Source organism: Euphorbia lathyris, chromosome 8 (genome assembly GCF_963576675.1).
Source record: "Euphorbia lathyris chromosome 8, ddEupLath1.1, whole genome shotgun sequence".
In the NCBI taxonomy this organism is placed as follows: domain Eukaryota; kingdom Viridiplantae; phylum Streptophyta; class Magnoliopsida; order Malpighiales; family Euphorbiaceae; genus Euphorbia; species Euphorbia lathyris.
This window is the reverse complement of record NC_088917.1, coordinates 72,828,355-72,851,560: the sequence shown is the minus strand read 5'-3', so window position 1 is coordinate 72,851,560 and position 23,206 is coordinate 72,828,355. Positions and strand designations below refer to the sequence as shown.

Below are 23,206 nucleotides of genomic sequence, written 5' to 3'. Positions count from 1 at the left end.
CTCTTCCCTAGCCGCACCACCTACAGCCTCCTCCCTCCCTCTTCCCATTCCGTCCACTTCCGGGTCAAAACCTCCTCGCCTGCTGTTATTAATCGCTGTCCATTCCTCAACAAAGCGAATAGCCGAGCCCACAATCATATCAGGTCTGCAGATTTCCTGCTCCCATAACACCTTGTTACGTGCTTGCCAAATGGCCCACAACACAGTTAGTCTTCTCTGAACCATACCAGTATCTGGATCAGCACACATATGAAGTGCCCAATCCTCAATATATTCCCATTCCTCCCCCGGCGGTATGAAATCCACCGAAGCCCAACATAAAGTTGCAAAAGCGCATCCGGCAAACAGATGCCACCCATGTTCGATATCATTGGGACACAATAAGCAATTTGTTGCAATCGGCACTCTTCTAGCCGCAAGTCTAATACGAAGTGGAAGGATTCCAGACATTAGCTTCCAAGCAAACATTTTAATTTTAGGGGGAAGTTCCAACTTCCATAATGCCTTCCATCCGGCCTTTTCCCTTAAATTGTTTCTAGCTTCTGCCTGTGTGTTATATCCAGACTTTGACGAATATACCCCATTAGCTGTATAGTGCCAGATAAGTCTGTCATCCTTATTTGAGAATGGAATAACCATTGCACCAATGGCCTTAGCTACTTCCCCATCAAAACACCTCTCAAGCTTCCCTCTATCCCAAATCCTGGACCCATTTACAAATAGCTCCTCAACCTTCATCTCTCTGTCCGACCTATTCTCCACAGGATCAAGTCAGAGTTTCTCCTTCTCCCATATCCACACATCTCAATGTGCCTCTACACAATCTCCTCTACCAATACACCACCTTAAGCCAGCTTTGAGTACATTAATAGAACTCCAGACACTCCTCCAAAAAAAACTGGGATTAGTGCCCAATTTGGAGGTAAGGAAAGTCCTCCCAGGATAATATTTAGCTTTGAACATTCGACTTACCAACGTATCAGGATTATCAATTAAATTCCACCCTTGCTTACCCAAAAGTGCCATATTGAAATCTCTGAGATCACGGAACCCCAGACCTCCCTTACTCTTCTTCACACACATACGTTTCCATTCTAACCAATGAATACGCTTGCTCCTATTCGCCTTCGTACCCCACCAAAAGGAATTCATCATTTTCTGAAGCTCATCACAAGTTGATCTAGGTAAGAGAAAAGTACTCATACAAAACGTAGGTAGAGCCTGAGCTACAGATTTCAGCAACACCTCCTTGCCAGCTACTGACAAGAATCTAAAGGTCCAGTTATTAAGCCGTTTTGATAATCTTTCTTTTAGAAAGCCAAAAATGGACCGCTTCGATCTCCCAATTAGAGAAGGCAATCCCAAATATCTCCCAGTATCCAGCGGCTTTTGGATTTGAAGAATAGAGCTAATAGCGATTCTTCCTTCCCTCCTTACATTTGAGCTAAAGAAGATTCCAGATTTCTCCAGATTTACAGCCTGACCAGACACTCTTTCATATTTTTCTAACAGCTCTTTAACCCGATTACACTCAGCCTCCGATGCATCGAAGAACAAGAAGCTGTCGTCAGCAAAGAAAAGGTGAGTGATACTTGGAGCACCCCTGCAAATTCGGCAGCCCTTTATCCTTCCTCCCTCCTCTTCCTTCTGTATCAGTTGGGACAAAACCTCAGCACACAGTAAAAACTCAAAATACTTTATTTATTTTATATTGATAATAACATCTCAATATAATCTCCAACTAAAATAAACTTTCTATTTAAAACATACTATCCTTCTAACACTTTTTATAGAAAAATCTCAGTTAAGTCTTCATGTTCCACTTTTCCTAAATTATTATTCACAATCGCTATTATTATCAATATTAATCATTTCTAAAAATTCAAACTGGAATTCGTCTTAAACCTTAATATGTAAAATTGAAATAAAGAAAAACTATCGTAGAATAAACCGAATTCCGTATAAAAAATAATAAAAAGTTACGGGATATATTAGTAAGATATATTTTAATAAAATTGTGAAATATTGAAGCATGAGGAATTGGGATTTGAGCTACATGAATAATATTTATATAATATTGAATCATGATATATAATTGTTATCAAGTTTAAAGTATGTTTCTAATATTTAGACGCATTTTAAAATAGTGAAACTCAAAACGTGAGTTACATCAAAGTGGATAATACATGACTTACATTAAAGTGGATAATAGCTAGTATATACTAATATTTAAGCAAGCAGAATTTACATTTTTCAATTGTTAATGCAAAAAAATATACGATAAATTAGCACTACCATATTAATCTTTGATATTATAAACGTTTCATATTATTGTGTTTGATTGTTGATTAATTTAAATCATGGATGACTCCATTGGTTTTTTTAGGACAAAAGTACAAAAGAATAATGTTTATAGCTTGTAAATAGAGGTATGTGGTTTAAAAAAATTCAAATTTATAGATGTATATGGTGTTTTTTTTACAAAATAAAATATTTCAAATTACATTTTTATGTTTTGATGCAATTAAAAGTATTTTTTATTTTGTTTTTTAAATTAGATTTACATATTGACAAAACATATACCCAAAAATTAAACTGCAGTTATGTAAAATGAACTGCAATATCAATTTTAATTCATTAACCGTGGAATTAGTAAAAAAGGAAAATTTACACCATATGATTTATATGGTTTCGATTTAGGAAGCTGCATTTTCGGGAATGACCATGTTTTATCAATATGTAAGAACAATTTTTTTCAAGATAAAAAGTTCATTGGTTGTAATCAGAACTTAACAGTATAATTTGAAATACTTTATTTTGTATATTAAATCATATCACATACCTCTATTTGCAAACTTTTAAACCATATGTTCCTGTTTACAAATTGGGCAAACCACGTACATTATTTGGAGATTAATTGTCATGGAACCGTTTTAGCTAAAAGCTCGAACTAATAGTTAAATGTCCACTTCATATTAATAGCTGACACACCCCCACACGCGAAAGCACACTTGGGCTTGAAGCGTGACAACACAGGCCCATATTACCATGTCCTGCAAATAACTAACAAATGGGGCTGCCAGGAATCGAACCCAGGACCACTTGGTCACACTGGCTCTGATACCATGTCATGGAACCGATTGAACTAAAAGCTCGAGCTCAATTAATCTCCAACACCTGTTTCTACAAAATTTGAGGATGTTGGTGCTAAATTGATGATTTGATTAAACTTGATTGGATATTTGATAAATTGAACATTTGACGTAGAACTTTGAGTGGATATTTGATAAATTGGTGACTTGATCTATAACTTTGATTGGATATTTGATAATTTGGAGATATAAATTGAGGATTGTTATATGATTAATATAAAATTAACTTATTGAGATTGTATTTAATTAAGGTTCGGAGTGATAATTAACTCGTTAAGTTTGTATTTAATTATAAAATTCAACAGTATATGATAAGCGATAAATTTCTCAAAGCTCGTTAAAAACGACTCAATCTTACTTTTGTAGTCCAAATCTAACTTAATTTTAAGAAGGTTTACATTAGTACGTAAAAATTGGTTTTGAACCACTGAAATAATAATACATATATATTCAAGAAAAATGGAGTAAATTCGATTTAGCAAAATATTTAAAATAAGAATTTTCTTATGAAAGTAGTAATACAAATTAATTAAAATATATTATATCGTAGCTTTTATTTAAGTAAATCAAACCCCATTACTAAGTAATACACTGCTATAAAAAAGAAAAGACAAGCTTCCGGTTTTTATATTTTATTATTAAAAAAAAATAAATTAGAAACCGGAATGGGGCAAAATCCTTTTCATCACTGCTATAAAAAAGAAAAGAAAAAGGAAAGTCTGTCAGATAACCGTGTGACCACCCCTAGTAGGATGGGCCTGCAAGGGAACGATCCTCTACAGCCGGAGTCATCCCTAAGGACGATCAAGCCGTTAATCACGCTCTGATCACACGGTGATAATTCATCAACCAGATTAGAGTTCCTGTCTCCTTAGTGATCAAGGATACAGAGGTACGATCCTATAGAACAGATCCTGTTCAAGTAAGGTCGTGGTAGGATACCATTTTTCCCTCAATAAAAACTGATTAGAAATGTCATTGTGCTTCGATGTGGGACTACTTTACACTCCTCTGCATCATTAAGTCTTAATTTCCCTATTATTTACTGCACTGGCCCAATATCTATACCCTCTTTGGGCCTTTGGCTTATTTATATGAGATTATATTTCGTAAATCAAATATTTGTTTTAAAATTTTTAAAAGAAAAATTGCTATAATAGGATTACAATTAGAACATAAAATAATTAAAAGTAGGACTGTAAATGAAGAGAGCCGCTCATGAACGGTTCGATGATCAACTCGATAAAAGCTCGGCTCGACTCGGTTCGATTTGTAACGAGCCGCTCGTGAACATGATTTACTGGCTCGGTTCGTAAAAGAGTCAAGCTTGAGCAGGCCAAAGCTCGACTCGAAAACTCGCGAGCATGCTCGATTGAAACATTTATGAACAAATTTTAATTTTGTAGAAAACTATATAGTTTTGTATTAGTTCACAAATATCTAAACTTAATATTATTTCATTTGCTATTAGATGAGTTCGTTCACAAACATAATAAATGAGTATAAACGAACTATTTGTAAGCATCTTGTTTATTTATTCACGAACTTTGCTTATGAGTTTGTTTATGTACATAATTAAAGAGTTATTTGCGAGCAAACTTCACAAATATAATTAACAATTTACTCACAAACAATTCATGGTTAGATAATTTTCTTAATGAACCAAGTCCAAAAGAGGATTTTGGGCTCGAAACAAGCTCGAAGCTCGACTCAAGCTCGTTGAGCAAGCATCGGCTCGGGCTCGGCTCGTTAATTTTATAGCAAGCTCGGTTCGGGCTCGAGCTCGAGCTCGTTAATTTTATAGCGAGCCGAGCTTGAACAGGCCAAAGCTCGTCTCGGCTCGATTACAGCCCTAATTAAGAGAAAACAGTTACATTCATATGAACCCTGACCATGTAAATTTGGTCATTCACCGTTAGATCTAGACGAATTAAAATCCTAAGGTGGAGATTCAAAACATCCCAAGGTTTATATTTAATCCGCTTAGATCTAACAGTGAATGACTAAATTTACGTGGTAATCAGGATCCATGTGAACACACTGGAAAAAAATTGCAATAAAAGTTTGCATGTACTTGAATATGAAGTCTCATTTTATTCATAGAAAATTCAGAGGTAAAACTGGTAGTTGTTACAAAAATAAAAATTTGAACTTACATAAAAGTGGATAATATACATGATGTTCAACTAAAATGCTAGTTTTTCCAATGTTAATACACAAATAATATGATAAATTAGCACTACAATATTAGGTTTAATTTTTTTTATTCACTGAAAGAGAATATTTATCGTGATTTATAAGTGCTAAATTGATATTTTTTAAGTGTTGTTTTATAAAATAAGTCAAAACTCCGTTTATAGCTATGATAGAATTTTCGACGTTTTCCAACGACTAGTGGATGCTCAAACCGTCCATGCTTCATATTATATATGGTGTTTGATTATTGATTAATTTCAATCATGGATAATCTTTTTTTTTTTTGTTAAATTAATGTTACAGGTAATGCAATAGTTATTTTGAGGTATTTTACCTAAGTTGTTTTACACTTTTCAATATTTTTTATATATAAAATTAGAATTTTCTTATGAATGTAGTAATACAAATTAATTAAAGTGTTATATTGTAACTTTTATTTAAGTAACGTAAATCTCATTAGTAATTTTCAGCATTTCTAAAAATATTTAACACATTTGCTGGAAAAATTTCAAAAAAAAATGTGTTTTGTTATTTCCAGTTGGATTAATTTTATACTCCATCACCCAACGGTGAAAACACACCAAGTAATGGTACTTTGTCAAAAACAAAGTAACCATAGAAGACACCTAAATAATAATAATAAAAAGAATATTAGAATATATTACAGGAAATAAAAATAAATAAAAAGGAAATCTGTCAGACAACCGTGAGACCACCCCTAGTAGGCTGGGCCTGCAAGGGAACGATCATCTACAGCCGGATTCATCCCGAAGGACGATCAAGCCGTTAATCACGCTCTGATCACACGGTCAGAATTCATCCACCAGATTAGAGTTCCTGTCTCCTTAGTGATCAAGGATACAGAGGTACGATCCTATAGAACAGATCCTGTTCAAGTAAGGTCGTGACAGCAGATCCTTTTTCCCTTCATATAAACATCTTGAAAAGATCATTACGCTTCGATGTGGGATTGTTTGAGGTCTCAATTATTACCTGCAGTGACCCTCTTTAGGCCTGAGCTATTTATATGAGATTTATTTATTTACGTAAAAAAAATATTTGTTTTTTAAAAAAGTTAGCTAAAATTTTATTCTTTTCTTCCCTATTCCTTGTAATAATATCTTTGTGTTACCGCCCAACCCAAATATATTTTTTTGGACTTGGACACTGGTTTTTATTAGGGTAAATTCCAAAAAAAACCCATGTGGTTTGACGTTGTTCCAAAAAAACCCTTGTGGTTTGTTATTACAAAAAAAAAGGACTGTGGTTTGCGCCGTTACCCGAAAAACGGAAAAGGCTTTAACACCGTTAAAAATGCTAACGTGGTAAGGGGTAGAGTTGGAAAAAAAAAATTTAATAAAAAAATTTTAATTTTTTTTTAATTTTTCTTCTTCTTCTTCTTCTTCTTCTTCTTCTTCTTCTTCTTCTTCTTCTTCTTCTTCTTCTTCTTCTTCTTCTTCTTCTTCTTCTTCTTCTTCTTCTTCTTCTTCTTCTTCTTCTTCTTCTTCTTCTTCTTCTTCTTCTTCTTCTTCTTCTTCTTCCCCTCTCTCTTCTCTTCTTCTATTTTTTTTAATTTCTGAAATTTACGTCTGAAATTCAGATGTTCAATCCTTTTCCATTTACGGAACTCTGGAACTAAAATTATGCACCTTCCAAGTAAATTTGCCGTTTAACACATCAGATACTGGACCATTAACAACAGAGGATGATATCATTGATGATGAGGCTGACTGCAAGTCATTATTGCCGTGGATAAAAGTAACAGATTCGTTAAGGATTAAAATGTCGGCAGTGATAAGAACAGAATCATTATTGAAAAGATAACCTAATTTGGAATCAAATACAGTAGACGAAGGGGTGAAATCGCACCAACCGTGGGATTTTGGAAAAATTTCAGATTTCCAGAAATCTGGAAAAATTCCAGATTTCTGGAAATTTTCCAGAAATCTGGAATTTTTCCAGATTTCCCTCGGAAATCTGGAACAGGCCTTTTATGTGCAAGGTAGGGTAGCTGCATGCTCCGTCTCGCTGAATCACCCGAAGACTACTTCTGCTACATACTTTATCATAGCCCGATTTCTGTGTCTTTCAATACAGGAATTCCATCGACTAAGGTGAATCTCGCTTAAAGAAATGATCACAGTCGAGCCGAGAGTATCCACACGAAATTCCTTCACAGCATCCCCAATCCAATTAAAGAAAAACTCGTTGATTTCTAGCGCTCCTTGGATGTGTTGGTCAAGTCCTTCTACGGAGGAGGAAGAAGAAGAAGGAGAGAAGAAGAAGAAGAAGAAGAAGGAGGAAGAAGAATAAGGAAGAATGAGAAGAGGAAGGAAGAAGAAGGAGGAGAAGAAGGAAGAAGGAGAAGGAGGAAGGAGAAGAAGAGGAGAGAGAAAAATAAAAAATAAAAAAAATAAAAAAAAAATCGAATTTCCAACTTTACCCTTGTGCCACGTCAGCAAATTAACACCGTTAAGCCCATTTCCGTTTTTCGGGTAACGGCGCAAACCACAGTCCTTTTTTTTGTAATAACAAACCACAAGGGTTTTTTTGAAACAACGTCAAACCACAGGGGTTTTTTTTGGAATTTACCCTTTTTATTATTAATTGAACTTGATCAAATTAAGTTTAGATTTTTCTTTGGGTAATTAATTTATTAGTCCCTATATTTTGACAAAACGCATTGTTTAGCTCCTGTATTTTTAAAAACACACGGTAAAGTTCCTAACATTTTTCTCGGTGAACTGTTTAGTCACTGCCGTTGGACTCTCATGAAGATTCTGTTAGTCAATTTGGATTTGCGTTCTTAATTTTCTTTATTTTTCTTTCCTTTAAACTCTAATGCATCTGAAATCGACTTTGAGTGTTCTTCTTTTTTATTTTTTTCTTAATCGTTCAAGTTCGTAAGCATTGGATCTGTTCTTTTTCTTGTTCTCCATATAAATAGCTTCTTCTTTTAAATTGGATTTCCTCTTCTGAAGTTTGAAGGTAAATAGTAAAGGATAATTTAGTCATTTTCGAAGTCATAAACGGTAAAAAAATCTAACAAACAGACGGAATGATTAAACAGTTTAATGAAAAAAAAGGTTAGGGACCTTACCATGTGTTTTTAAAAATACAGGGACTAAACAGTGTATTTTGTCAAAATATAAAAACTAATAAATTAATTACTTTTTTTCTTTTTGATGAAAAATTAAGTTTAGATTTTTAATTGAGTTCTTTTTTTCCAAAGATAAAGTAATAAAATTAATTAATTATATATATTTTTTATAGAAAAATTATTTTCATTAAATGAAAGAAGAAATACAACAAGCAAAATATAAGGAATAAAACTACACACAAGTAAAAGCTAAAGTCAATCTAAGATCCACGGATGGATGAAAACGACTACAAAGAGTAAGGAAAAACTGTATAAAAAAACATCAAACAACAATATCATTTATACTTCTCGTAAATCCAAGGTTGTAGAAAAGCATCTGCAATCGAAATTTCATCATTTAGGTCATTCTAAACATCCGGATCTGAATCCTTTTGTTTATTCAACTATGCAGATTTATTGATCCACGGATAAGATAAATCGTTTCCGCTCTTGTTAAATCCGAGAAAGGTATAAACGGCTGAATAAAAGAGAGCAGATACTATCCAGACGGATAAAGAAGATCTAATAAAATATATGATACATATAAAAATATATAATAACAAAAAACATAGAAACCTAACTCGATGAAAAGATGAAAAAAGAAGACAAACTTTGTCACACCCGACCCTAAACGACCTCAATCGGCATCGGGCGTGAAATAGAAAGATCATAATCAATACTTAGGAGTCTCCAATTTATCCATATATCATATTTATTTATTTATTTTGGCTTTCCTCTCCAATATATATTCTAAAATAATTCATATTCCTACTACAGTAGTCATTCGAGGATCTCAACGTATATGTACCAACTCCATTATGTTCCAATTGAAATATCAAAGTTCGAACCATAGTTCTAACAATAAGCAGCCAACTTCCAAACCTCGCCTAAACGGTCGGTAACCTTCTCCATATCCTGTACTTTCTCACCTAAAAACATTAAAACATTTAAAAACGTGAGACAAAAATCTCAGTAAGAAACTATCAGCTATAAAAAAAAACTTTACTTAACATAGCTACATATATACCTTTATAAAGGGATTTAATCAAAACCTTATAAAATATACTCAAAACTTAAGTTCATATAATTTTATCAAACCAATTCATAATCAAATAAATGTTTTATCAAACCAAATCGTATTCAATCAAACGTAGAACCTTATATCAAAATCAATCATAACCGAAAACATAAACCAAATGAACTTAAAATATTGTATCCATCATCGAGTTTCTCCCCTTAAGTATCAATCCATAACCACATATATAATCGAGACGTCTCTTAACATTGCCTATCTCATATGGTCTTACCCAACACTTCGCTGTCATACCCAATAGGTCTTCAGACTGTGTACACATGCCATGTCCCTCACTGAACATGGTCTTCAAATAGAAAACCACCGATCCGGATAACTCTCGATGGATATAAAATCATAAAATCATAACGTGCTCAAATTTCCTTTCACAATCAAATTCCAAACTATTTCATAACCATAAATCATTTGGCTTCAATTAGCCATTTTGTATCATAAAAATCATATTTGGACTTCAATCCAAAATAATAACAACAATAACCGCAACAGATTTCTCAATCCAAAAACAATTAGTAAGAAATCATCAAATTTCTACCAAAAAAAAAAAAAGTAAGAAATCATCAAATTCATTTTGTTCAATATATATATACATTGAAACCAAAAACATATATGTATATATGTAAATCAACCAAATTAAGCCTTAAATCAATATAATCAAGTAAAATCTGAAATTCATATAGAAGCATAATCAATAGCTTCATTTGAACCGTAATTTCACAATATAAAGCAAAATCCTGAAAAACCCCAATTTTACGAAATACCCTGAAATATCAAATTCTGAAACTTCTTTGATTATATATATATCTATATACATAAAACTCAAAATATAGTTGATAGTTACTTACCTTGACTACTAATTGAAGAAAATACACCCGATCGATTCTTCTCTAAATTCTGTCTAAGACGTTTCCCCTCCAAACACTTTCGAAATTCAAAAACTCTTCGGTTAGGACTTAGATCTATGCATAAGGATGCTATGGTTCCAATTTTGAATGATTCGGATGGTCGAATCTCCATAAATCAAAGAAACGGTGGAGAAACGGTTCAGAGAAAACTGATGAATTTATCAGGAATAGAAAAAGAAAAAGAAGATGACGATGGTTCTGGATGAATTTGGATGATATATATCCAAATTTGGCAAATCTCGTATTTGATCCTCCATCTTTCTATAATCTTTTAAAAATTATCTTAAACTTATAATTTATACATAAAATCATCGAATTAACTCCAAATTTTTCCTATAATACTAAATTAACCTCACACACCCAATAATTATCATATATACTAATATCAAAATATAAATTCTAGAAATTTAGACACGGACGTGACAATTCTCCCAACCTTAAGAAATTTCGTCCTCGAAATTCACGTTCTCTAATCTAAATTTTCTTCCTCAAATAATCTCCAAGATCACAAAATTATTTCACATTATCTCATAAGACCACAAATTCTAATGTTTCCTTCCATTAACTTCATCATTTATCAATATCGATATCTTTGTAACAATCATTTAAATATAACTCTTAGTAACTCTAAACTTCAACATGGTCAATTCCATCGCCAATAAATCCACAATAAAACTTCAAATACCATATATTCAATTTTATATCATATGATATACTTAATATTTCTATCTTCCTATCATTAAACCAAATCTCACTTTAATAGATTTAAATCACAATTGATTCTATCAATTACATATATATCAAATATATTTCACCTATCTCCAATTTCTACAGACTTCAAAAAAATATAACCATAAATCATTTGGCTTCAATTAGCCATTTTGTATCATAAAAATCATATTTGGACTTCAATCCAAAATAATAACAACAATAACCGCAACAGATTTCCCAATCCAAAAACAATTAGTAAGAAATCATCAAATTCATTTTGTTCAATATATATATACATTGAAACCAAATACATATATGTATATATGTAAATCAACCAAATTAAGCCTTAAATCAATATAATCAAGTAAAATCTGAAATTCATATAGAAGCATAATCAATAGCTTCATTTGAACCGTAATTTCACAATATAAAGCAAAATCATGAAAAACCCCAATTTTACGAAATACCCTGAAATATCAAATTCTGAAACTTCTTTGATTATATATATATATATATATATATATATATATATATATATATATATATATATATATATATATATAAAACTCAAAATATAGTTGATAGTTACTTACCTTGGCTACTAATTGAAGAAAATACACCCGATCGATTCTCCTCTAAATTCTGTCTAAGACGTTTCCCCTCCAAACACTTTCGAAATTCAAAAACTCTTCGGTTAGGACTTAGATCTATGTATAAGGATGCTATGGTTCCAAATTTGAGTGATTCGGACGGTCGAATCTCCATAAATCAAAGAAACGATGGAGAAACAGTTTAGAGAAAACTGATGAATTTATCAGGAATAGAAAAAGAAAAAGAAGATGACGATGGTTCTGGATGAATTTGGATGATATATATCCAAATTTGGCAAATCTCGTATTTGATCCTCCATCTTTCTATAATCTTTTAAAAATTATCTTAAACTTATAATTTACACATAAAATCATCGAATTAACTCCAAACTTTTCCTATAATACTAAATTAACCTCACACACCCAATAATTATCATATATACTAATATCAAAATATAAATTCTAGAAATTTAGATACAGACGTGACAAACTTCCTCTATCTTTCTTATAGTATAACAGATGACTTTGATACGGGGAAAAAGAAGAGAATAATAGGTGGGAGATGGAAGTTTTTTTCTTTCCAATAGGGAAATTAAGGTTAACATTTATATAGAAAATTCAACTGACATAATAATATTCACACCGTTATTATTATTTTTTGTATTTATATTATATACTTCTAGTGTGGAATACAAGATTGGGTAAATTATACACGTGGCCACTTAACTTTATCCATTTTAACATTATAGCCACTGAACTTTAATTTTTAACGGTATAACCATTGAACTTCAATTCTTAATAGTATAATTACTGAACTTTAAACTTTTTTAATAACAGTGGTCACTCAACGCTTCAAAACAACATTGACGGTCTCAAAATAAATAAAAAATTCAAGGGTTAATGATATTCCAAGGAACAATAATTCTTGAAAGTTTTTGTTTTGGGGTCATTTAGGTGTTGTTTTGTTAGAAGATAGAGAGTGAATTTTTAGAGAGAGAAAGCTCCAAAAAATATGATTTTGGAAAATAAAACATGTGGTTTCATGGTAAATATAATTCTGAACAACTTTAATTCTTGAATATTTTCATGTTGAGGTTGTTAACAGTCATTTTGAGGAGTTAGTTAAAATTGAGTAACAACCAGTGTTAAAAAATGTAAAGTTCAGTGACCATACCGTTAAGAATTGAAGTTTAGTGGCCACAATGTTAAAATGGGTAAACTTCAATGGTCATGAATGTAATCTAGTTGGATTTTGTAAACTCAATGAGCTAATTAACCACCTTCCATCTTAATTTGTGGAAAATAAGGGCGGAAACCATCCATATCAAGGGTGGTTTGTCCGGCAGCCGAATGGGTCTGGCCACCTATCTCCGCCCATATACACTCCCTCCCTTTTTTTTAGTGAATTACTAAACCAAGCCTCAATTTCCCACCCATAGTCTCGTGAAAAGACCGAAATACCCTTCGGCTAAATTTTCAAAAATCTCAAAGTCTCTCAAACCTCTCAAACACCATAAACTCTATTCGATCAAATCCGGACTAATTTCTCAACCAAAGCATGGATCGTGAGAGGGGCGGTAAAGAAAAAGCAAAAATGGTATGATTTACCGTTTTATTTTGTCGATTTGTGCTTCGTTTTTGAATCTGTGAGGAAGTGTGAGAGATTTGCGGAATCGGCCTCGGGCGTATGGACATCACGCCCGAACCATAGGTCGGGCGTATGAACATCAAGCCGTACCTATGGTGCGGGCGTGATAGCCTCATGCCCGCACCTATAGTGGGACGTGATGTTCATACGCCCCACCATAGGTGCAGCGTGATGTTCGTACACCCGAGGCTATTTGGGGGCTTTTTTTATTTTTTAAAATAAATTTAATATAATATAATTGTTTGTTATTTGTTTACATTAATTTGATTATAATTTATATATTGTAATTGTTAATTTAATTTGTATGTATGTAAATTTTATTTTGTTTAATTATAGTTAATTTTAGTTGTTGTAAATTTAATTTTGTTTAATTTAATTTTAGTTAAATTTGTATGTATCGTACAGGTTCACGCATTCATACATGGACTGGTACATGCGATATTCACATCCTCATCTCCTTCATGGCCCACAGGATGGACCGGTCCAGCTTGCTCGCTTCAACATCGAATATGTAAGTTTATTATTATTTATTATTAGTTTACATGTGTTTGTTTTTTAATAATTTTTTTTACAGTGGGTTAGCTGGTTGTGGCGTATCACTCAGCGATCGGCTGCCGGCCGAAATGATGAGGAGGCTCCACTTATTAGGAGCGAGATGGATGAGTTTATGGACGCGTGGCGCCGAGCAAACTGATATCTGTTTTTAGCTACTAGAACTTATTATATAGCCTCACATTTTAACACTTTTGAGATTATATGTACTATGTTATGTTTATTATTTTATTTTAATGTTTATTTTGTTAATTTTTATTTCTAAAAGGTTAATCCGAGTTAATTTTTATTTCTTATTTCCGATTTCCGTAAAAAAAAAAAAAATTCCCCACCCAGCAACGCGGGCGTGAGGCTATCACCATAGCCTCACGCCTCACCTTGTGGTGAGGCGTGATAGCCTCACGCCTCATTACATGGTGAGGCATGATTACCTCACGTCCGCGTACCGGGAGAGGAAAAAAGCCTCCATTTCCCATCCCAAAAGCTCTAAGGATATTTTCGTCTTTTCATAGAACTAGGGGTGAGAAATAGAGACTACATTTAACGACACCCTTTTTTTTTATTGCATGTCTTTTAAAGCTTTTCCACTCCTTTATTTCTCTATGAAGTTTTTGTATTAACAATGCACTGTTGTTTGTAATGTTTTATTAAATTCACCCTTATTTATTGTAAGAGATAGTTTAATATTATGTAAATAATCTTAATTAACACATAAAAATTAAAAAGAAAGATAATTTTTGCATAAAAAATTAGTTATTTTAATAGTAAATTAATATTGCATTGGCCTTAATGAAAAAATTTAACAGATATATAAAAAGAACAGAAAGGGTATAATGTAACACGATTTCAACATGATAACGCTAAATTGCAACCTCTAATAAGAATGTGGTTGAAATACAAGTTTCGATGTGGAGTTGATCCAAAGAATTTTTAGCACAATAGAAATTGGATTTTGCTATTTACCATCCCTAGATTACTTATCATCACCTCCTCTTCGCTCTTTTCATTTTTTCATTCAAAAACTTAATATTCTTTCTCTTTCGAGCCAAAAATTGGATTTCTGAAGTCTGAAAAATAACAAGAAAATCGAATAACTACAGTTCCTATTTGCATTAATCGAAATTCGTCCTCAAAAACTAACATATCCAATCAGTAATTTGTCTAAATTAAATTTATGTTCTTAGATAAATAAATACAAATGAACAAAAAATTAATTGCGCGCTTCAATACCATGGTATAGAATTTTTTCCTATTTCGGGCCCGCCTACGAACGTCCCAACATTTAATTTTTTTTTAAATTAAAATTCAAGCAAATTGGCCTGGGCGGGTGATTCACACCACCTCGCCCAGGCAGAAACGGGTGAACCGCCCTTGTTGGCCCTAGGACCGAACGGGTGGTTCACCTGTTTCTCCTAGGTGCCAAACTAGGGATGGCAACGGGTAGTATACCCACGGGTATCCGGCACTACCCGACCCTAATGGGACTACTCGTACCCTGTATAAAAGGGTATGGGACGGATATGGGATCAAAACCATTACCCATTAGGGTAATGGGACGGGTATGAGAATACCCCCTAGGGTACCCGGTACCTGTTACCCGCCATAAAATTTATATATATTAATAAATATAATTGTTTTTTAGATGTAAGGCGTGAGATTTGAACTCCAATATTTTGTTTTTTAACCATTGAGTGATACCACTGAACTATTTTATTCTTATTAATTAAGGTTCAATTTGTTCAATTTTTAGATAAATGATTTATTAAATTTATACTATGTTAAATTTGTAATATTTTTGTTTTATTTATTGATTCTTAACGGGTAAGGGTACCCCGCGGTACCTACGAATTAAATGGGAAGGGTATGGGATACAAAAAGTATACCCGTTAGGGTAATGGGACGGGTACGGATAATTAAAAAATAAAAGGGTAAGGGTTTGGGATTGGCATTACCCACGGGTACCCTACCTGTTGCCATCCCTATGTCAAACGGGTAGTTCGTCTGTTTGGCCCTAGGATCAACATGGGTGAACTACCCGTTTAGCACATATTCAACGAGTTCCTTCTCCAAATCTAGAGACAGAACTCGTATTTTCGATTCGATTTTCAAAAAAAAAGAAAAACTTACCCGAGGAATCATTGGTCCTTTTCTTTTACCGTGTTTTGGGACCATGAATGTTATTCGGATTTTTGAATTTCGAAGAAATTTGAAAAAATTTCAGTTTTTGAGTTTAAAAAATGAAAAGGGCAAAAATATCCAAGAGGAGGCAGTGATAAGTAATTTAGGAGCGGTGAATAATAATCCACGACAAATTGAGCAACCGCACATTAATGTTGGAGTAAATTGCATATATGGTTACTGAAGTTTGTGAACAATTTTAAAAAAGTTTGAACTCCATTTTGTTTCAATAAATTAATTGAATATTTATTTTTTATTTCAATAAAGACATTCCTGTCATTTCAGATAGAAAAAATGACTGCTTTAATAACATGATATCCATGTTGAAAATGATCGACTTTTACGTATGTCATGACAGTCACATGATAATAAAAAATTTATATTTTTTATTTACTTAATTCAACTACTTGAAACGGTCACGTGACTGTGACAAATGTTTGTTTTGTCATGGGTCGTACAGTAAAACCTCTATATATGAATACTCTATATAATAATAACCTCCAATTTGTTATAAAAAATTTCGGTCCCAACTTGGGCCGGTTATAAATAAGAATAACCTCCCAAATGTTAATTGTTATATATAATCCAAGTCCCACCTTTAGAAACTATACCTCTATATAGGAATAATTATGTAAATAATGTATATATGTATTAAGGATTTAAACAAAATTTATTAAAAAATTTAAAAATTATTGAGATTAAATATGAGTTGGCACACAAATTCCAACTTTAACTATAAATTCTTACCATTTTCCCATAAAACTCTTTTCTTTATGTATTGGAAACTAAACTCAAAACTCTTCCAATTCTTTAGGTATTGGAAATAAAACTCGTAGACTTGATATGCTAAACATTAAATTTATAAACTTTAAGTGTTGATTTTTTTTTTTGGTACCAAACTCTATATAAGAATAACCTCCCAATTGTTATACAAATTGTCCGGTCCCAAACGTATTCCTATATAGAGGTTTTACTGTATATGTGGTTGGCACGTGGTTGTCATGTTACACGTAAAAGTAAGATCTTTCCAACATGATTATCACGTTACTAACTAGTGATATTGTTTGTCTGACTTTGTTGGAATGACTTTATTGAAATAAAAAGAAAAATTTAATAGCTTTATTAAAACAAAATAAAGTTGAGTGGCCTTTTTAAAACTGACCCCAAACTTTAACGACCATAGATGGAATTAAAAAAAAAGGCAAGCTTAAAATGGTTTCATGAATAATAAATGTTTATGAAAACCATATATCTATCCAAAAGGTGATGAATCTAATGAAAAGCTTACGCTTGGTCATCTGTTTCCCTGAAATGATCATATCTCCAAAATAAGGTGGATCGGGTTATTCAGGCTACACAAAGTTGAATAGACCAGTTCGAATCAAATCCTACAATTTCACCACGACTAAGGATATCAATTGTGAAATTGTAATATAAAGGAAAGTCCAAAGTGTTACTTTCGATGGAATTTCACAACTATTATGGGAAACATATTTAGGATTTAATCTCTCATAAGATATATGGAACTAACAATGGTTTTTCGTCATTTTCACCAATTACCAATTAGTTTCAGGTTGATGCATTTAGTTGCATCTCTTTTATGTTTAGTATGGAAATTAGTTAGCTAACTAATTTTCCACCTCAGCGCAGGCAGACGTTTTGTGTGTGAGGATTAGTTTCTCTCTCATGTATCTGTTGATGCTCGTTACCTATAAATGGGCTAACTATCTTTGTATTCTATTAAGAGATTCAAATACATTTTGAGTCTTTTATCTCTTTGCCTTTCTTCATGGTATTAGAGCATATGACATAAGATCTTTATGTTTTATCAATGTTGAAAAAGTATTACATATTTACATTTCAAACTCAAGACGCATAAAATAGTGAATGTTTTGAATCTCCTCATTAAGATATCTCAAATAAATCAAAAGATTCTCAATCCTTCGAGTTGGAGATGGAAAACAACAATCATAATAAAAATGACATTACAAATTCGTTTAGCTCCACTTCACAATTTGATAATCAAGATTTAGTTTTGGTAGCAACTTTGCTTAATGGCAAAAACTACATCTCGTGAATAGAAGCTCACTTACATTTTGAAGGAAGATCTAGAGTCTCAAAAAGGTAACTTATACATGTTGTGAAAAGGTTAATAGTTTAATGTTCTCATGGATTATCAACTCTATTTCAAAGGAATATATAAGGTTTTATGTATTCGACTTCTAGAAAAAAAAACACTATGGTATGAGATAAAAAAGATTTAGCGAAAACGATGGAGTTCTGTTTTCATCTAGAACGTGAATTTAAATTCCACTATCCAAATATCTATGATAGTACTTCTACTATTTCATAAAATAGAAGAAAAGTTTGAGATGAAATGACTACTTTAAGGCTATGATAACATTGGGATATTATCCAAAGGATCAAAAGAGATATTCGCCTAGAACGGCCACGTATTGATCACCTGATACCGAGATGTGATGGCGTATCAGGCAATGAGATCTAACAGGCGGATCACCAAGACTTCGCCACAAGAGATCCGCAGTCATGTCTATGTGGCGATCCGCCATAACCTCTAAATCCGCCAGCGGAACAGCTGAGTCGATCCCGCAATAAAGACCATTAATGAGCTATTAATAAGCTAACGGGCATACTTAAAGGAAACTAGTAACCGCCATTAATGAAGCATTAATGGAGACTTTCTAGTTACTAAAGGTTACAACTTCACGACTATATATAGCTTGCATCTCAAGCTATCAAAGTACACATTCACACAATCCTAGAAACCCTACTTTGTCAATTCAGTTTACTCTTTCATACTTTATACTGACTTTGGCATCGGAGCTTCCTCCCGTCGAACCCAACGACGCCCCCCACAAGGACGGAAGCAAATCGGAAATTCTCCACAAGTCATCAATTGGTGCGGTGAAGGTGGACCCTTAGCCAAATAAAAGGGTTTTTCGTTCACAATAAGACATGACGAATGGAGAGCAGAATCCCTCTTCGAGGATTGAAACACCGTTGGTAACACCATCAAGCCAACCTGTAACTAACGCTGGTCGCGTTGATACAAATGCTCCTATGACGCATGGTGAAAGAAGTATGTCGCTAGATACATTCATCGAAACATGTGCAGAATCCATAAGAAGAGAGTTTGGAATTGAGATGGAGAACCGCCCAAGGTCGTTCATGATAATTCCAGAGCTTCGGTGCACGACACCTACATCATCTCAATGGCCACAGGCAGCTATAGGATCAAACGCCCACGATTCTTCATTCTTCCAAATTCAGCATATGGATTCCATGGTAGTTACTACCGTCGCAGCTAGTAACCCGCCCCTCAATCGACAACTATTTTCTGATCATGCAGAAGGGAGTCGAAGGAATGACCAAACTCTCCCGGGGGGACCAGGAAACCCTAGGGTGAGTCTAGGCGGATCAGGTGCCCCGAATCGCCCACGGTCGAATCTCCCAGAAGGCGGATCAGGAGGCCGAAGGCACAAAAAAAGGAAGAAGGGAAGCAGCAGGCGATCAAAGTCACCTTCACCTCCAAGGCAGAGGTCATCCCGATGGGGTAGGTCACCCCCATCCTCAGGTCGGAGACAAAGTAAGAGGCCAGTAGAGACACCTCATCCGGATAGACCACAACCACCACCGAACCAAGAGGCTTTTGGAGGACAAGCAGGTGGAGGAGGGCGTTCGCCATCAGATCCATCGTCCGGCTCTAGCTCCTCATCTTCTCCAAGTAGATCTCCCCAGAGGAGACCTCCGAGGGTGGGTCCGGAAAATTTTGATGATCGCGTTAGAGCTGCGGTGCTCCGCATAAATGAAGAGAATGCCAGGCATAATCCGTTCGCCAATCGTGATTCGCCCTTTACGGCATGGATCGAAGCTGAGGAAACAGACATGCATTTCAAAATACCTAATATCCCAGTGTACATGGGTGCAGACAACCCCGAGGCCCATGCCAGAAAGTACCGAATGTTGCTCAGCCTTAATCGTGCAAGTGAGGCGGTATTGTGCCGGATGTTTATCACCACATTAGGAGGCCCCGCGTATGATTGGTTCCAATCTTTACCTCCCGGATCGATAGACAGTTGGGATCAGTTGAGTAGGGAGTTTTGTGCTAAGTTCGCCGGATGTATCCATCCAGTGGTCAAATCGCGGAAGCTTTTTGAATTAAAGCAGAAGGCAAATGAACCCCTTCGAGAATATGTAGACAATTTCAACAAATTGTGTATACGAATTGTCAATGTGGATGTCTCCATGGCAGCGGAAGCTCTAGCGAAAAACACCACGTGTAAAAGCTTGCAGGAAGATTTAATTCGGAAGAAGCCCAGAGATATGGCAGAATTAATTGAAAGGTGCAAGGACTTCATGGAGGTGGATGATATCCGCAGAGAGTCATTGTCTCTGCCCAAGAAGGACAAAGGCGAATCTCGCCATCGGGATAAGGAGAAAGACAAGCACCCGGATTCGTCCTCTAGAGGTCGACGGAGGGGCTCTAAGAACAAATCGGTATACGTGTCGTCATTTACGCCGCTCAATGCTTCTAAAAGCGAAGTGCTAATGTGGATTGAGAATAGCCAGCACAAGCGGAGCATTTCATACCCCGAACCAAAAGGGGGGGGGAGTACACCAACACCGGAAAAAATCCCAAAAATTATTGCAAATACCATAAGAAGAATGGCCATGACACAGACGCATGCTGGGAGTTAGCCAGAGAGATCGAAAGGCTTATCGAAAAGGGAAAGTTGGACAGGTTCGTCCAAAATGATAGCAAAAAGGGAGATGGTGACAGATCCAGAGATGATCAGAAAAAGAAGGCAAAAGGGACCATCAATGTCATAACAGGCGGACCTGGATACCAACCTGTGTTGAAAAAGGCAAAAACCACTGCTCTGGATAGGGCATCACTTAATCGCCCTTTTGCAGATGCCGGCTCAGAGATCTCTCCTCATGCGGATGCCCTGGTCATTACTATGATGGTGGAAGGCTGGGAGATGAAAATAGTGATGATTGACACCGGAAGTTCATGCAATGTCATCATAAGAGGAGCATTCGCCAAACTTATGGTCGACCCAATCCAAGTGGAAACCACCATAGTGGACATCCTGGGAGTAACAGGGCACACCATCCAAACAAAGGGCCAGGTAACATTGGATTGTGAGTTAGCAGATGAAGATCAAATCTGGAAAGGAGATCTGGAATTCTCCATCCTGGATGGCCAGTTAGCTTACAATATCATCCTTGGGCGACCCTTTATCTCCGAAGCCGCAGCTCTCATCTCCATACGCCATTTAACTATTTACATCCCCACGGCCAAGGGAGGTGTAATGATCCGAGGAAACCAAAAAGTGGCTCAAGAGACGTATTCGGCATCTTTGATGATTCGCCCGCAGTCTAAAGATGAAGACGAGGAAGAACTTATCACAATGGCCTTGGGTGAGACAGAGATGTACCTTATGGCGGATGAAAAACATGTGCGGATGGCTAAAGGGTTAAAAGGAGAGATAAAGGAAGCTATTACAAAGGTTCTCCATGAATCATAAGATGTTTTTGTGTGGAAAGATGAGGTTCTTCCAGGGATTAGTCCAGATGTAATCACTCACAAACTCAACATTGACAAGGACGCGGTCCCGGTGGCACAAAAACGAAGAAACCATGGCCCTGAGAGGCAAAAGGTGATAGAAGAGGAGATCACCAAGCTCAAACGGGCGGATGCCATCGAAGAGGTACTTTATACACAGTGGCTGGCGAATGTGGTTCTAGTCAAAAAAGCAGGCGGATCATACCGCATGTGTATTGACTTCACAGATCTCAACAAAGCTTGTCCTAAAGACAATTACCCCCTGCCGTGTATTGATATCCTAGTAGATGGGACCGCGGGACACGCCATGTACTCCTTCACTGACGTGAAGTCGAGTTATCACCAGATTCCAATGGAGCCTTCAGATAGAATCAAAACTTCGTTTGTGACACACCAAGCTACCTATTGCTTCAAAGTCATTCCCTTTGGGCTTAAAAATGCAGGGGCAACTTATCAACGGATGATGAACTAAATATTCGAGGAAAGAAAAGGTGATAACTTTTCTGTCTATGTGGATGATATGATCATCAAAAGTACCACTGTAGAGAATCATGCGAATGATATAAAGGAGGTACTGGGCGTACTCCGACATCACAACATTAAACTGAATCCGGAGAAATGTACCTTTGGAGCGGCATATGGAAAATTCTTAGGATTCATGATCAGCCAGAAGGGAGGGAGCCCAAACCCCGACAAGATCAAAGCAGTCTTGGAAATGAAAACGCCGCAGAATATTAGAGAAGTGCAATGTCTTAACGGGCGTATCGTAGCCTTGGGCAGGTTTATCTCGTGTTCGGCTCGACGATGCCAACCCTTTTATGAAGTGATCAAGAAGCAAAAGACGTTCGAATGGAGTGAGGACTGTGAAAAAGCCTTCCAAGGGATCAAACGGTTTCTCACGGAACCACCCCTGATGAGTCGACCCTTGAAAGGTGAGAATCTCTACATGTATGTCTCAGTTACAGATAAAGCCGTTTGCACGGTCATGATAAGAGAAGAAGATGGCCAGTAATATCCTATCTATTACGTGAGCAAAGTATTAAAGGATGCTGAAACCCGATATTCCAAACTGGATAAAATGGCACTGGCCGTCGTCACCACCTCCATACGCCTCAGGCCTTACTTTCAAGCTCATACTGTCATAGTTCGTACAAGCATACCAATGAGGAAAGTGTTGCAAAAGCCAGAAACTTCGGGAAGATTGATGGAATGGGCAATCTGCCTAGGAGAGTTCGATGTTCGTTATGAAAGCCGATCAGCCCTGAAAATTCAAGTCTTGGCAGACTTTGTGAATGAATTCACTGAAGAGGGAATGAATCTCCCCAAATCTAAAGTTGAGGAATGGACGATGTACACAGATGGGGCTTCTTCGGCAGAGGGTGCAGGTATTGGCATCGTGATCAAAGGTCCCCAATATATAAAGCTACACTACGCGGTAAAATTGGATTTCCTCGC

At 35.3% G+C, this 23,206-nt stretch overlaps 2 non-coding genes across 2 annotated transcripts; both read right to left on the bottom strand.

The window, feature by feature from the left end:
• Positions 1 to 3,868: 3,868 nt before the first annotated feature.
• On the bottom strand, positions 3,869 to 4,084 carry LOC136204484 (small nucleolar RNA U3). Its single transcript, XR_010675326.1, has one exon. It is a non-coding gene; the product is annotated as a small nucleolar RNA U3 (small nucleolar RNA).
• A 1,954-nt stretch (positions 4,085 to 6,038) lies between these two features.
• LOC136204483 (small nucleolar RNA U3) lies at positions 6,039 to 6,254 on the bottom strand. The gene has a single exon (XR_010675325.1). It is a non-coding gene; the product is annotated as a small nucleolar RNA U3 (small nucleolar RNA).
• Between the last annotated feature and the right edge of the window lie 16,952 nt (positions 6,255 to 23,206).